The 15,064-nt window shown below is 37.4% G+C and overlaps 1 protein-coding gene and 1 non-coding gene across 8 annotated transcripts in view; one reads left to right on the top strand and one right to left on the bottom strand.

Annotated features, from left to right (window-relative positions):
• Positions 1 to 15,064, bottom strand: part of LOC134743219 (3',5'-cyclic-AMP phosphodiesterase) — a 597,682-nt gene that overhangs the window by 479,120 nt on the left and 103,498 nt on the right. The gene's annotated exons all lie outside the window — the stretch shown is intronic.
• Positions 8,902 to 8,973, top strand: Trnat-cgu (transfer RNA threonine (anticodon CGU)). Its single transcript has one exon. It is a non-coding gene; the product is annotated as a tRNA-Thr (tRNA).

The following is a 15,064-nucleotide window of genomic DNA, read 5'->3' as shown; positions in this document are numbered from 1 at the left end:
AAAAACCACACCACCACCAGAAGTGTGGTGGTGCTCTTCTTCAAAAAAGGTGATAACACCTTGCTGAAGAATTATAGACCCATCTCACTTCTGAGCCATGTTTACAAGCTGTTTTCGAGAGTCATCACGAACCGTCTCGCACGCAGGTTTGACGACTTCCAGCCTCCCGAACAAGCAGGTTTCCGTAAAGGCTACAGTACCGTAGACCACATACATGCGTTGCGGCATGTTATACAGAAGACTGAGAAGTATAACCTCCCCCTTTGCCTTGCATTTGTGGACTACGAGAAAGCCTTCGATTCGATCGAGACTTGGGCTGTGCTGCAGTCTCTCCAAAGGTGCCAAATTGACTACCGGTATATCGAAGTGCTGAAGTGTTTGTACGAAAACGCCACCATGTCCGTCCGACTACAGGGCCAGAGCTCGAAGCCTATTCCATTGCAGCGGGGAGTCAGACAAGGAGATGTAATCTCCCCAAAGCTGTTCACCGCTGCATTGGAGGATGCCTTCAAGGTTCTGGACTGGAAAGGACGAGGCGTCAATGTAAATGGCGAATACATCACTCACCTTCGGTTTGCCGATGATATCGTAGTCATGGCTGAGACCATGGAGGACCTCAGTGCGATGCTCGCTGATCTCAGCAGAGTATCTGAACGAGTTGGTCTGAAAATGAACATGGACAAGACGAAGATCATGTCTAACGTCCATGTTGTGCCAACTCCCGTATTAATCCGAGGCTCTGCGCTCGAAGTTGTTGACGATTATGTATACCTAGGACAAACAGTCCAGTTAGGTAGATCCAACTTCGAGAAAGAGGTCACTCGTCGAATCCGACTTGGTTGGGCAGCGTTCGGGAAGCTCCACAGTATCTTTTCGTCCAAATTGCCGCAGTGTCTTAAGTCAAAAGTCTTTGACCAGTGTGTGTTGCCAGTGATGACATACGGATCTGAGACGTGGGCGCTAACGATGGGCCTCATAAGAAGGCTCAAGGTCACGCAAAGGGCAATGGAGAGAGCGATGCTCGGGGTTTCTCTGCGTGATAGAGTCAGAAATGATGATATCCGCAGTAGAACTAGGGTCACCGACATAGCTCGCAGAATTGCAAACCTTAAGTGGCAGTGGGCGGGGCACATTGCTCGCAGAAGTGATGGCCGGTGGGGCAGGAAGGTTCTGGAGTAGCGTCCGCGTACCGGAAGACGAACTGCTGGTAGGCCTCCAACGAGATGGAGCGACGACCTGGTGGAGGTCGCGGAAATTCGGTGGATGCGAGCGGCACAGGATCGGTCGGAGTGGCAAGCCCTGGGGGAGGCCTATGTCCAGCAGTGGACGTCTATCGGCTGGCATGATGATGATGACCGGGTCTAACGCGATTAAATTTCATTATTTTACCTTTTTTCCGACGTTTGCTGACATTTTGCTGGAACGTGTCAGTCTTCCGTGACCACAGGTTGCACAGGTTCTAGTGCAACCTAGCTGAAACGTCGGAAAAAAAGTAAAACAATGAAATTTAATCGCGTTAGACCCGGCAATGACATTAATTATACTGTATTTACGTAGTTTTAAAAGATCGGTAACCTAAATACATTAAATTAAACGATGCCTTAAGATATAGGTAGAAAACCTTAGGTACCACGTCTTGCCCCGCCCTCCCCTAACATGTCTGATACGTGTGACGTGAAAACTTAATCTATTACTCTAATGGTGACAAACGCAAGCAGCATTAAAAGCAATCAATTTACCCACTAATTACTTCATCAAATATGCAATAAGCATGATGGTTCACAAATTACACAGGAGACGATGTAATATGCTCTAAGTAGCTGTATGAAGGTAACACTGAAAGGGTTCAGAACGGGAAACTTAACATCATAAAGAACAGACGCTTTCCAGATAAATTTCCGTACCTTGACCCGTCTGTTTCTGTCTATTACACGCGCATAATTATATTGCTGCTAAACACGCACAGTGACATTGATAACTGGCATATGGGCGGGACATCAATATAATTATGCGCGTGCAATAGAAATAGCAACAGGCAGGTCAATGTAAGAAAAACTTTCTGGAAAGCGCCTCTGCTTTATAAAAAAACCGGTCAAGTGCGAGTTGGACTTGCGCACGAAGGGTTCCGTACCATTACGCAAAACGGCAAAAAAACACGTTTGTTGTATGGGAGCCCCACTTAAATATTAATTTTATTCTGTTTTTCGTATTTGTTGTTATAGCGGCAACAGAAATACATCATCTGTGAAAATTTTAACTGTCTAGCTATCACGGTTCATGAGATACAGCCTGGTGACAGACGGACAGACGGACAGCGGAGTCTTAGTAATAGGGTCCCGTTTTGCCCCAAAAAAAGGAGTGTATTGTTTTTACCCTTTGGGTACGGAAACCTAAAAAGCATTATCTATTCAGTTGTCACTTGTTTTAGTGATTCTTGGCAATTCGAAAATTGTTTTGGTCCTTTACAACGAAAGTAAGAATAAGATAATATTGTCTTTGGTTACCGCGATAGTTACTCATGAAATAAAACTATGAAAACGGATTATATCGCGTATATAGAATTTATAATACATCCCGACGTTTCGAACCCTTCACAGCGTTCGTGGTACACGGGTGACGGGGTGATATACGCGATATAATCCGTTTTCATAGTTTTATTTCATAAGAATAAGATATTTAAATAAATTAGTTTAGTTTAATTTAGTTCATAATGAATTGATAATTTACAGTATAAATTATTCTTATGCTAATCGATATGAAATTTATGTTATGATCGTCAATAATTTGGCATGCAAACATATAATTATAAAATGTCAACAATGGTAATCAAAAAACAATACAAATTATGAAAACTAACAACTAGAAGGTTAAAAAGGTATTTGGGAATGACTGTCAAAGTAAAAAACTAAATAAATAATGAAATACAAACACAGAAATCTAGTGTATCATTGATACTATTTTAATAGGTTTGTTAAGTGTTTTTTTTGTACAAAATTTTAAAAGTATCAAATGGTGTGATACTTTCCAGCGGTAAAATGGTATAGTACGATGATTAGCGTACAATTTTGTACATTTCACGTACATATCTTCTGATTCACAAGAGTGTAGAAAACTCTACTACGAGATAGTGAAATAGATAGCGCCCGCCAGAAATTATGCTTCCTAGAGCTTGATCATCTTTTTCTCGTAAGTACTAGTACATTTTTTTTTATATTAGCGTACAATTTCGTACATGTATTTGATGTGAGCTTGAATTCCTTACGATACCATGTCACCGCTAGAAAGAATGACACATCCAGTCAATCAGCATAGACTGCGGAAAGCAGTTGAGTTGCAATTTACTTGAGCACCACGCGGCTTTCAATAAAAACTGTACGGCCATGCTAACTCAAAAGGGTTCATAATATGAAATATGAATATGAAAAAAAATATGAATAATATTATCTCTAATTACATCGTTTTGGGCTAGCAGGACTTGAATTCAGTTTGGCTGACAAGAAATCCAACTGTAACTTACAATGAATGGTTATTTTATGCTTATAATAATAAACTTCTTTTTGAAATGCCTTTTATCTTTTTTTTGTGTTTACTCTTTTCTGTTTTGCGAAAGCCATCCACTTCGAGGCCACAAAAATGTTTATGGTTCTAAAAACGAGTTTATATTTTATTTATAGGGGCTCAGCAGTGTCGTGTACTGGTGTAACAGGTATCGGCCTTTCCAATAAAAAGGGATGTATTTGTAAGGAATTCTTCGCTGGCTCTACGTTTGGTAATCGAATATCTACATTTATTGGATTACTCCTCAGATCACTCGGTTTGCGCTTTGCTGACGTTTGAATGGACATCAAGCCAGACTTGGCTAGAATACTATACTACGTATATTGATAGGTATATGTAGGTGACAGAAAGTTGGTTAATGTTTTAAACAGAAAGGCGCTACAATGCAGGTTAGTTTTTCATGTGACTCACACTCGTACATATTTTGTATAATTATCATTCGTAATCCGTTTATCTTCGAGCAATTTTGTGTTTGGAAAAACGAAGCAGGAAATTGCCGAGTCTGCAGCAGTCCTGGAAACCGAAGCGGGAAAGGTGGGCCTAAGTATCAGCCATGCAAAGTCTGAGTATCTCCACATGAAACGCTATAAAAACACGCGCGTCAAGAGAGAAGATCTTCATGTTGGAGATACCATATATAAAGGGGTGGCCACATTTAGGTACTTAGGTTGCACCATCACCGACACCAACACTCACTCGGGAGGAGGAAATTGACATCCGCACCCAAAATGCCTTGCGGTGTAGTGCCGCCCTTCATAAAGTGTTAGTGTCCAAGCTCCTGAGCAAAAAAAACAAAACTACGTATATATAAGACGGTCATACGGCCGATACTCATGTACGGTTGTGAAACTTGGACACTAACACTTAAAGAAGAAAATAAACTCCTGGTGGCAGAAAGGAGAATCCCCAGAAAGATCCTGGGCCCTGTAAGGAGAGCAGATGGCAGTTTCAGGGTCCTTAAAAACGCCGAGATCGAAGATCTTGTGGCTGCGCCCAATATTATCGGCGAGACAAAAGCCCACCGCCTCCGCTGGCTTGGCCACGTACTAAGAATGGATGAGGATCGCGGCGTTAAAAGGGTATATCTGGGACGCTCGGTAGGGCGAAGGCCGGCCGGGCGTCCTAGGTATCGCTGGGGCGATGTGGTTGAAGCGGACTTGCGCGATCTTCAAGCCGATAACTGGCGGGAGATTGCGCAGGATCGAGACAACTAGCGTTTACTCGTGTCGAAGGCCAAGACTCATTTTGGGTCGCTGCGCCATTCAGTAGTAATTTTGTGTATAAAGCGAATAAAGCTTGTCCCGGAAAAAAATTACGCATTTTAATTTTCACAAAATCTTACACAACAGTTAAAAACCAACTGTTTTATGGTAAATTCTTGTTACAAATTTAATAAACAACATGTATGTACGTATGATTTGAGTTTTTGACTTTATATATCCAGAAATTTCGTAATTTTGTTGTAAAGCCTGCCATCAGGTTTTGTACATGGGACTCGTTATTAATTTTTAAGCTTTTTTTCTATTTAGACTTGAAGTTTTCAACTGATATGGCGTTAGTTTTATGTTTTAAGTTTCTGCTTCATATTACGAGCTCATAATTTTTCGATGGATCGTAATTCGGAGGAATAAGGTGTTTTCCCACAAATTCGATATTGTTGACTTAGTACCACTTTATCGCTTTCTTGGATAATGGTAAATGTGGTTTCCGCTTCAGTTTACTATTTTGTATTTTTGTTGGGTACTTTAGTTTATTTGTAGGTCTTTATAGTTATTTTTTTAAAGATTGCACTTTGTACGTTTTGCACTTTTGGCTAATACAGACAGGGTAATAGGCGCTTTTTGCAACGCAGCTATGATGTTCTTCTCTGTATTATTTATTAGAAAACCCGGGCTTATGACCATTTCCAGTCCGCCGTCATCTACCATCAGTTTCTTAGAATTGTTTTAACAACCTTTGAACAGATCTTACTAACTACATAAATAAACTTCACTGCTAGTTTTTCGTGGAAATGCCTCGATTTTGTGTTTGAACAACATTTTTTCATGTTGTAGTCTTTTCTGTCAAGGTGATATTATCTTCAAAGATGTAAACGAAAGAGATTTATTTTTACAAATAAAAAGAAAACAGGTATATTTTTAAATATAACAGTCTCCTTAAGCCTTTTGGTCAGAAGTCTGACGTGCAACCGGTGCGAATACAAACATTTTTTTTCTAGTACAAGCTTTACTTGCACAGATAACATATTAAAACATATAACATATAACATTTCAAACAGACCTTACTTTGCTGATGAAAACCGCTTCATTATTTGTCAACGTCGAAGCTCAATGGGCCTTAAGCTGAAAGGCCTGGGGGTTGCAATCGGGCTAGTTAGGCTAGATATTTTAGAGTTGGAGGCAAAGATGTCTGACGTCAAATGAAGATCGATCGGCAAACGGAATGGTTGGGCTATGAAACGTAAGCTGCGGATTTCAGCGAGTGAAAGCGTAGAGTTCTTGGTATTGTTTGCCAATAATAGCTAAGCAACAATACCTGCACTGTTTTTAAAGTGAAACTTTTATTCTATCGTCCCAAAATTTTTGGGCTGTCTTTATGTCGCGGTTATTTCATGTCGCGTGATGCATTACAGCATTAGTAAAACTCTACTTTATTCCTAGTACTTAGAGTTCATAGTCTTTAAAATAAGCATACGACCTTGTTTCTGAACATCACGGATACAATACTTACTTTATTATGGTTGATATTTGCTTATAATTTCATACAATATGTTAAGGACAGTAGACCTTATTAACCTTAAATACGGTGTACGGCTTCTGACAAATTCAAATAAAATTCATAGTCTATTGTCATTATTCTTTTTTTATCTAGAATATTCGATATTCTAAATGTGAAAGAACATTCGCTACTTAGATTATATTGTACTATGAATGGCAGATAGTCACCCTGGCAGTAGTAACTTAGCAACTGTTGTTTACTGTCAGACAAAAGTAAATGTCGTAAACAGATATAAGCTTTTTTTCTCTATTAATGTTAGTGTAACCGAATAAAAATGGAGCAAGCATTAAACACGAGAATGATTGATTTTAATATTGATTGATTATATTAATATTGATTGATTGATTGGTATTGATTGATTGAGGGAAAATAGCCTCCCAATATTAAAACACCTGGAGGCTTAAAATTTTAGTAGTCCTCAAGGCAATTTTTATTTTGTTCATGACATTATGCAAAAAATAGTGCGATTTGATTCCGCTAAAGGCACGTGGGAGGAACTAGAGCGCATCTATGGAGGTACCTGCTTATACAAGAGATGAGCTATGCCTGAAATTCTTCAGCTACAAGATGGACCCGAATCATGACATCGTTACTCATCTCATGTGTTAATTTTAAAGAATTTCTGGAGCAAACTGTGTACGGAGCTACAGAGCGTGGCGTGGCGATATTACCCGAAATTCTCCTAATGTGATACCTAATTATTGCAAAGAAAATAAATATAGTCAGAAGTTGCAAGCGGTGGATTCAACTTACTTGGTTACCTACTTACTTACACCTGCTCTTATTAGTTACTATCTTTGTATAACAAATTGAAAGCAATAAAAATACTTACTTTTACGATTTTGTTTTTGTTATTTCCATTCCACTCTTTAAAACCTTTAAATTTCAGTTAAATGCCTACAATCCGAAAAAAGTTTCACTTGCATCGTGGTTTCCTAAAACCACATTTTTTTTTTTTTGCTTTATTTTCTGCCTCATCCCTGAACACATTCACTGCCAGCGAGCCGCTAGGCGGGCTCTCTGTTCGTAGGCGCTTTCCGCTACAAACGGGAAAACCCGTGTTACCGGCTACGCTCGTAGCGTATATCTCGCGCTAGCAGTAAATGTGTTAACGCTTTGATTTTTTCTATGAATTTTCCCGACACAACAAGGCATGAGATATCACGTAAAATTATGCCGGAACTACTCAGTCTATGTTTCTATCAGGCATATCACTTTCTGCTAACTTTGACATGAAATTGAATGTCAACTGATACACATGAACATGAATGATATGACAATCCTTTTGTTTTAAAAAACCGGCCAAGTGCGAGTCGGACTCGCGTTTCAAGGGTTCCGTACATTACACAATTTACACAATGTATTTTTTATGTGAAACGTGAGTGAAATGTCTTTAAAAAACCCGTAGGGGTCGGATCAAAAAGTAAGTAATTAAGTCCGACTCACGCTTAATCGCACATTTCTAGTAGGTTTTCCTGTAATATATAGGTAAAGATCTATTTTGTGTATTTTTATCAAAATTTTAGACCCAGTAGTCGGAGATAAAGGGGGGGGGTGGTCATTTTTTGCCTATTTTCTTGAATAACTTCTAAATTGTTTATCCTAAAATAAAAATATATATATTTGTGATTCTCACAATGAGTTCTTTCATTTGATATGTTACACGATATAGTTTGAAAAACTTTATTTTTTAATTTTCTCATTTACCCCCAAAAAGTGGCCCCCGTGTTTAAAATCCATTTGTTTACGTTACATGTCCGTCTTTGGGTCACAAACTTACATATGTATACCAAATTTCAACTTAATTGGTCTAGTAGTTTCGGAGAAAATAGGCTGTGACAGACGGACAGACAGACAGACAGACAGACAGACAGACGCACGAGTGATCCTATAAGGGTTCCGTTTTTTCCTTTTGAGGTACGGAACCCTAAAAACGCTATTGTATGCGAGTTAAATTTGGGCTAAATTTCCAATAGGTTATTATAATTCAGATAGCTATTGCAATATTGTCTACCCAAACCAACCCCGATATATAACGCAATGCAGGCAAGTAACACGAATTTTTCTGCAATACTCCTAATACCTTCAACTACATTTAAATATAACACCTTCGAAATAAAACTATGTGAATGGATTATATCGCGTATAATGAGATTAAAATACATCCCGACGTTTCGAACCTTAGCGTTCGTGGTCAACGAGAGACAGAGGAAAAATATATTTACCTCTGTCAAAATTACAATGTGCAAAACTTTACATACAAAAATAATGAACAAAAATTATAAATTGTAAGGCTGCTTACTTGATTATTACATATGCAAAATAGGGCCATAAAGCTATACATTACAACTATTTTAAGTAAAACTACTATACTAAAAATATTGATGTCAAAATGTAAGTTTGAATTGGCCTCTAGCTGTATAGGTATGACGGTTTTTCAGATATACAGGTGATATATTATTCAACTAGGGAACAAATCAAATTATTTTATGAAATATTGTTTTCAAAGGCGCCTAGCCTTTCAAAGATACCACACACCAGAGAATTTGGGACGGGTACCGCCGTGGCCGGGTGGTCTAGTGGTCAGGATGTTAGCCGCGTAAGCTGAAGACGCGGGTTCGATTCCCGCCTCGGCCACCGGTGGACTTGGTCACTTTTTCTTTAGTGTATGATATTAGATTATTTTAAACCGGGTCACTCACGTATTATTAAGTCGAATAGCTCGACATGTTTCGGTTCAATTTACGAGGACCGTCTTCACGGAGACAGGACACGTCTTCACTGGTCGTTTAGTGTATGATATCTATGGATGCCGCTGACCGAATGAGACCATTCCTTATGCAGAAACGCGCGATCCGTTGTATATCAGGGGTCCCATGGGACCATCCGGCTCAAGAGCTATTTAAAGCCACTAAAATACTCACATTACCGTGTGTATACATTCTCGAGGTGGCAAAGTACGTGCGACGTAATCTTGCGCACTTTCCTACACGCGGTAACACGCGAGGGGCGAATGGCAGGAGGTGCGACGAACTGCGACCTCCTCGAACACGGCTTGCCAAATCGAGAAAATGTCTACACACGATGGGACCCAAGATATACAATGCATTGCCCCACGAGATAAGAAATGCTACAAGCTACTGCTCGTTTAAAAATAAACTTAAAAATAAACTAGTGCGTGAGGCCTACTACTCGTTGGACGCTTTTTTTCGAGTGCCAGACTAAGTAATAAAGATTGGATCCTTATGATAAATAGAAACTGGTTAGTTAGCCAAGTAATTTTCAAATAATGAATACTGTAATAGATTTAAGAACCTAGTATTAAGACATAATGACATGTATAAATATTTTTTATCAATAAATGATCGTATCGTATCGTATCGTATTTATAGTTTATAATTGACATATTATAGGCAAGCACTGAGGATTCGCGTCAGCATTGCTGCCAGGTCCCAATACACCCAGTCAAAATCTGGAAGGCGAGACATCCAATTATATTTTATGTACATTTCTCTGGATTTACGGCGGCCTTGCGCGCAGAAGCGGGTAACTCATTACCATACCGTAAAATTTGCGGACGTTTCCGTTTCAACCAAGGGGATTTTTGAATTTGATACACAAATATTCACTTTCACGACTTTCCATAGCTTTTGTGTTGATATAACGTAAATAACTGTTATTGTCACCACACCAGCTCGTAAAGGCTCTATTTATTCTTCAAAAACTGATGAGAAAGTTGCATTTCGTCAGGTGACAACCAAAATTCACTAATTACCATCACAAGTTCATAGCCATAGTCAAGTATTAGTACTGAAATAAGGTTAATTTTTGTTTAATTAGTGAGTTTTGGTTGTCACCTAACGATTTTATCCACAAGAGTGGCAAAGTAAATTGATGCCAATTTAGATTTACTTCCTCATATTGGCTAGTAGAATTGAGTTTTAAGTGATGATTTTGTAATAAATATTTCATAGCGGTCACTTAAATCTGATGTATTTAGTTTTAGAGTATTTTCCCCGCGATGGTGTGGTGAAAATTTTCGTGTGTCACTGGGTAGCAAAGTTTATTTAACCCTCTACTTTCAAGATTCTATTTTTCGAACCACTTCGCTACCGCTTATGGTTCAATTTTAGAATATTTCGCTTGCTCGGGTATAAATATTAGGGCGAGGCGAGGGTTTAAACAACATCTCCTTGTAAAAAAAAACTAATTCCTGTCTAGAGAAATTCCTATTTATGATTACTGTTTTCAAGTAAGTTATAGTGTATGACAAAGTACTTGAATAACAGACGAGCAGATTCTGTAGGAGTGTACAAGTTCTACGATATTTTACATTATTTTCACAAATATGTATTGAATTGCTTTTAAACATTTTGGTTACAAAAAATAAAAGTATCAACTAAGTTTTTACTTAGGTACTTTGCTCATCAAAAGCCTTAGTGACATCAGAATTTCTATTATCAGAAAGATACACATCTTTAACTACTACCAGCTGCTCGGATATTATTCATAGCTTCGTTGTAGAAAGACTAACACGTCACACTCTTATTAAGGATACATGTATAATGTAACTAGGATATGTTTAGGCTCCTTTAGCTCTTATGTATTGTAAGGCTGAATTATGAAAGCTACACGTATTGTAGATATATTGCACGCGATGCATATTACACACCGCAGTCTCTTTGAAAGTCTCGCTCACAGTACGTCCTGTTCCCTTACCCGTGACTGGTTCCACAGTGAAAGTATTGCAAGCAGTGTTTAAACTTGCTAAATCTTGAAGTGGGATCTAAATCTTGTAATCACAATACACCGTACAAATAACCTAGGTACCATTGCAAACAAATAATTTAAGTACGTGAAGTAAATTTTTGGTGTCATCCTTACATTATATTTCAGACGTCCAGTCATTGCAAAATATATTTCCATTCGATTTAATAAACAAATACCTACACTAAACTTTATAACTAAATTATGTAACAAAAATACAGTTGAAATAAAACTATGAAAACGGATTATATCGCGTATATTGAATTTATAATACATCCCGACGTTTCGAACTCCGTCCGAATTATAATCCGTTTTCATAGTTTTATTTCATGAGTAACTATCGCGGTAACCGAAGACAATATTAAAAATACAGTTGCAAAAACATTATAATATTTTAGTCTGTTTTTTTTATATCATTCTAATAAGCTATTATCAGATAATATATTCAAAAATCCTACAAACATTCTATAACCATACCATTAACATTACATACATTATATATTATAGGTACAATTTTTTTATTTCAAACAATTATTTTTATCCGCAAGCATGACATTTTTGCCTATAAGCTTTTTCAGTTCTATTTATAGCCGTCGATGGCGATCGTTTAGGGTGTGTCCGAAAATGTTGTACTACATTGCAGTTATAATACTGCTAACGTTTCCACGGTACTCGGGTTTCATTAAAAAGAGTATCTGTGGGTGAAGACGAACCCGTCGAGTTAGATAAAACGCCGCTGGCTCCATGAAAAATTAATGAGTGCATTCACTTCCTCCTGCTTAGTTTCTTTTCATAAATAGTCATTATAGTACATTGTTGCCGAGGGATGGAAAGAAAGGCATTTATACTCACGTCGTACATCTTAGACCTTTACTTTACCTACAATTTGTAGGAACTGCATAAGTAACTTTGTAATAGCATATATTTATATCGAGAAAAGCTTCGAGAAAAGGACGGTACAGCCGTGACTGTTTTGTTCGACTTGACGGGGGCACTGTCGTGCCCCCAGATTCAGTCACAATGTTCTGAAGGACAAGATTATGTTTTTTATGACAGTTAAATACAAATGTACAAAATAAGTTATGTTATTTAATAATACCACGTTTATAACTGAAATAACCTTATATATTATTATTCTCACCTCTATTAATGGAACCCACCGTAAATGAGCTATCTGAGACTAACGGTAAGTGGAACACTTCTTTAAATGAGACTAATTCGAAGGTCCCTTACATTCCTAATGATCTAGGTTTCACTGTAACTGGCAGAAACAAACTAACGCGACACTTACAATTTTAATTTTCTTATTTTGGCGAAAACGTTATAATACTTATGATTATATATCTGATCATAAAAAAAAAAATAGTATTATTTTATTGAATTCGCCTTAGTCTATTGTACAAAGAGCTGTAATTATTTTTCATCAATTCTCATCTGCTAAAAGGTTAACTAGGAGATCCCTTAAAGGGAAAAGTTCGCCTTAGTACTGCATATATTGTCACACATTTATTTTGTGTCTGTGCATTCAGTTCAATAATGAGTTATATAAATACATTGTCAGATGTTAAGAATGATTTCCCGAAATACGTGCAATTTTCCGCATAATGGTTTTATCAAATTTTATTGATACTAAGCAAATAGTTATAATACAAAAAAAAAATATTGCAAGTCACACACCTATCAGCACCGGAAAAGTTCCAACGACGAATTTTAAAAAGAGGTCGCTGGATGCCATTATCAAAGGATAAAGAAGTCCTGAAAATGACGCGTTTAATATTATTATATCATCATCAATTCCAAATCTGATTTGGCATTTCTAAAGTTTAGAGCATAGTATAGCCAGCATTTTTCTGCAGCTCTAACTACCGGCAAGTACAACATAACTCCGCTACCGCCAGCACTTTTCGTTAGGTTTTTAAATATTATAAGTTGTATATATATTTTCTTATCTTTATATTTTTAGGGTGTATTATTTAAAACATTATGAAACAAAACTATTTTCAACAGTTAATTTACACATAAAAAGGCGGCAATCAATCAACAGGGTTGATGTACACCTAAAGAGCATCCATTGGATACAAACATGGGTATTGGAATATTTTGTTTATCAAATTGTGTATATAAATATTTGCGTGATGGATTTGTTTACTCCATCGTACTTAATTAATCGAGTATGAGCCGCACGCTCGCAAAGTACGATATATGTGTATACATACCCAAATCGACCACTGTAACATTTGTAACATATAATTAGGTAAGTACTTAGATATTTATGTTAGAAAACGAAACATGTGAATGCTTTTAGTATTTATCAGGACGAAGATATTCCAATTGGCGTGAAATGCCAAGGCTAAGTTAATCCCTCAAAGAATTGAATATCACGCGATTTTTGTTCCGTGACGGCTTTCGTAGGGATGTGCATGTAGGATCAATCGAGTTCTGAAGCTTACGTCGAGCGATTCGAAACACCTCGGGTGATGTGTTGTTACTTCGATATGTTAAGCCTTCGTCAGAAGTATTGAGCGCCCCGTTTTTAGAGTTTCGTAGTCAACAAGGAACATTGCTACACCATGTCCTCCAGTTTTCCGTAGAAAAAGGGTACATTGTTTTGTATTTAATGTGGGAATTGGAATGAATGTGTTGGAATGGAATAAAAATTTAAGGTGAATCGAGATCTTAAATAATAGGCCTGAATAATTAACTAAAAGGAATATAATGGTGTAAAATTAGCATAGGTCCAGTTTAATTTAGTAGTTTTGTAGTACAAAATAAATACGTTCTAGCAACTGCTTTTTTTTTCATGGATCATCCGACATCTGATATCGGATCGGAGAATGTGAAACTGAAAACGCTTTTATTCGGGTCCGACTTGTAGTAGGGTACTTACCAAATGTCTAGATAAATTTATTTTTACTTTTGATTAAGTGTAATAAAGTTAACTGAACAAAGTAATAGAGGCAGGACAAGTTACTAAAAATATAAATCGCACCATCACTAGATAGTTACTGAATCGCTGCCTGGCAACGCAAGACAGTAAATGCGCTTTACCCTATTGTGTACTTAGATAGGTATAAAGCGTAGACTAAAGTTTGTAAGGCAACGTTGATTTTAAAACTTTATAATGTTTTTAAAATTATGAGGATGTATTTTTGGAACTAATAATGGAATTGTATTTTTGTTAACCTTGCCAACCACATTCTTCAACCTAATTCAATTTAATTTAAAATTTAAATCAGGCGACAAGGCCCAAAAGGTAAAGGTACGGTTTAATATGTTATTTCAACATGTACCTATTCCAAATCTGTATAGTATCAAAACGTTCACCGGGTAAGACAGCTGACACGTTGAGGGTTATTGTGAAACCATACAACACTACCCAAATCTGGGAATAGAAATCCGGTAAACAGATAGCGATTCTCGACGGATATTGATGCCTTTGTTTACAATACGCATCCTGTACCATTCACAGAATTTGGCTGCACACATTATTTTGAAACTTCCGGTGTTTACGTACCTTCACGATTAATTTTAGTGGAAAAAATTCGACATTCAAACGGCCAAAGCTAGAGGTGAAATCGTGTCTGTTTCTAGAATAATTAAGAAAAGAAAAGGTTATTAGTAAGCCCCGTAACATTCATTAAGCCCCGAAGAACGTTTTTCCTTCCCATGAGAACCAATTCAAAGATTGAACCGTGTACACATAAGAATCAAAGAGAATAAATATCTTGGATACCGACATCATTATCGTAAACAGTATGTTATATTTACTACCGAAACAAAGTACTTTTAGCAGGGCCCTGGAGGATTCAGGTCGAGCTTTTTCGAGATATAATCCATACACTTACTCCGTATATTTCAACCAAAAACTCTTGTTCGGTGGAATGAATAAGTAGGTCATGGGTGGATAAGCAAGCTTTATTTATTGATATTAGCATACTACTAAGAGGCTCTTATCATCATC

Source organism: Cydia strobilella, chromosome 7, assembly GCF_947568885.1.
Source record: "Cydia strobilella chromosome 7, ilCydStro3.1, whole genome shotgun sequence".
Classification (NCBI taxonomy): domain Eukaryota; kingdom Metazoa; phylum Arthropoda; class Insecta; order Lepidoptera; family Tortricidae; genus Cydia; species Cydia strobilella.
This window is presented reverse-complemented; position numbering and strand designations above follow the sequence as displayed.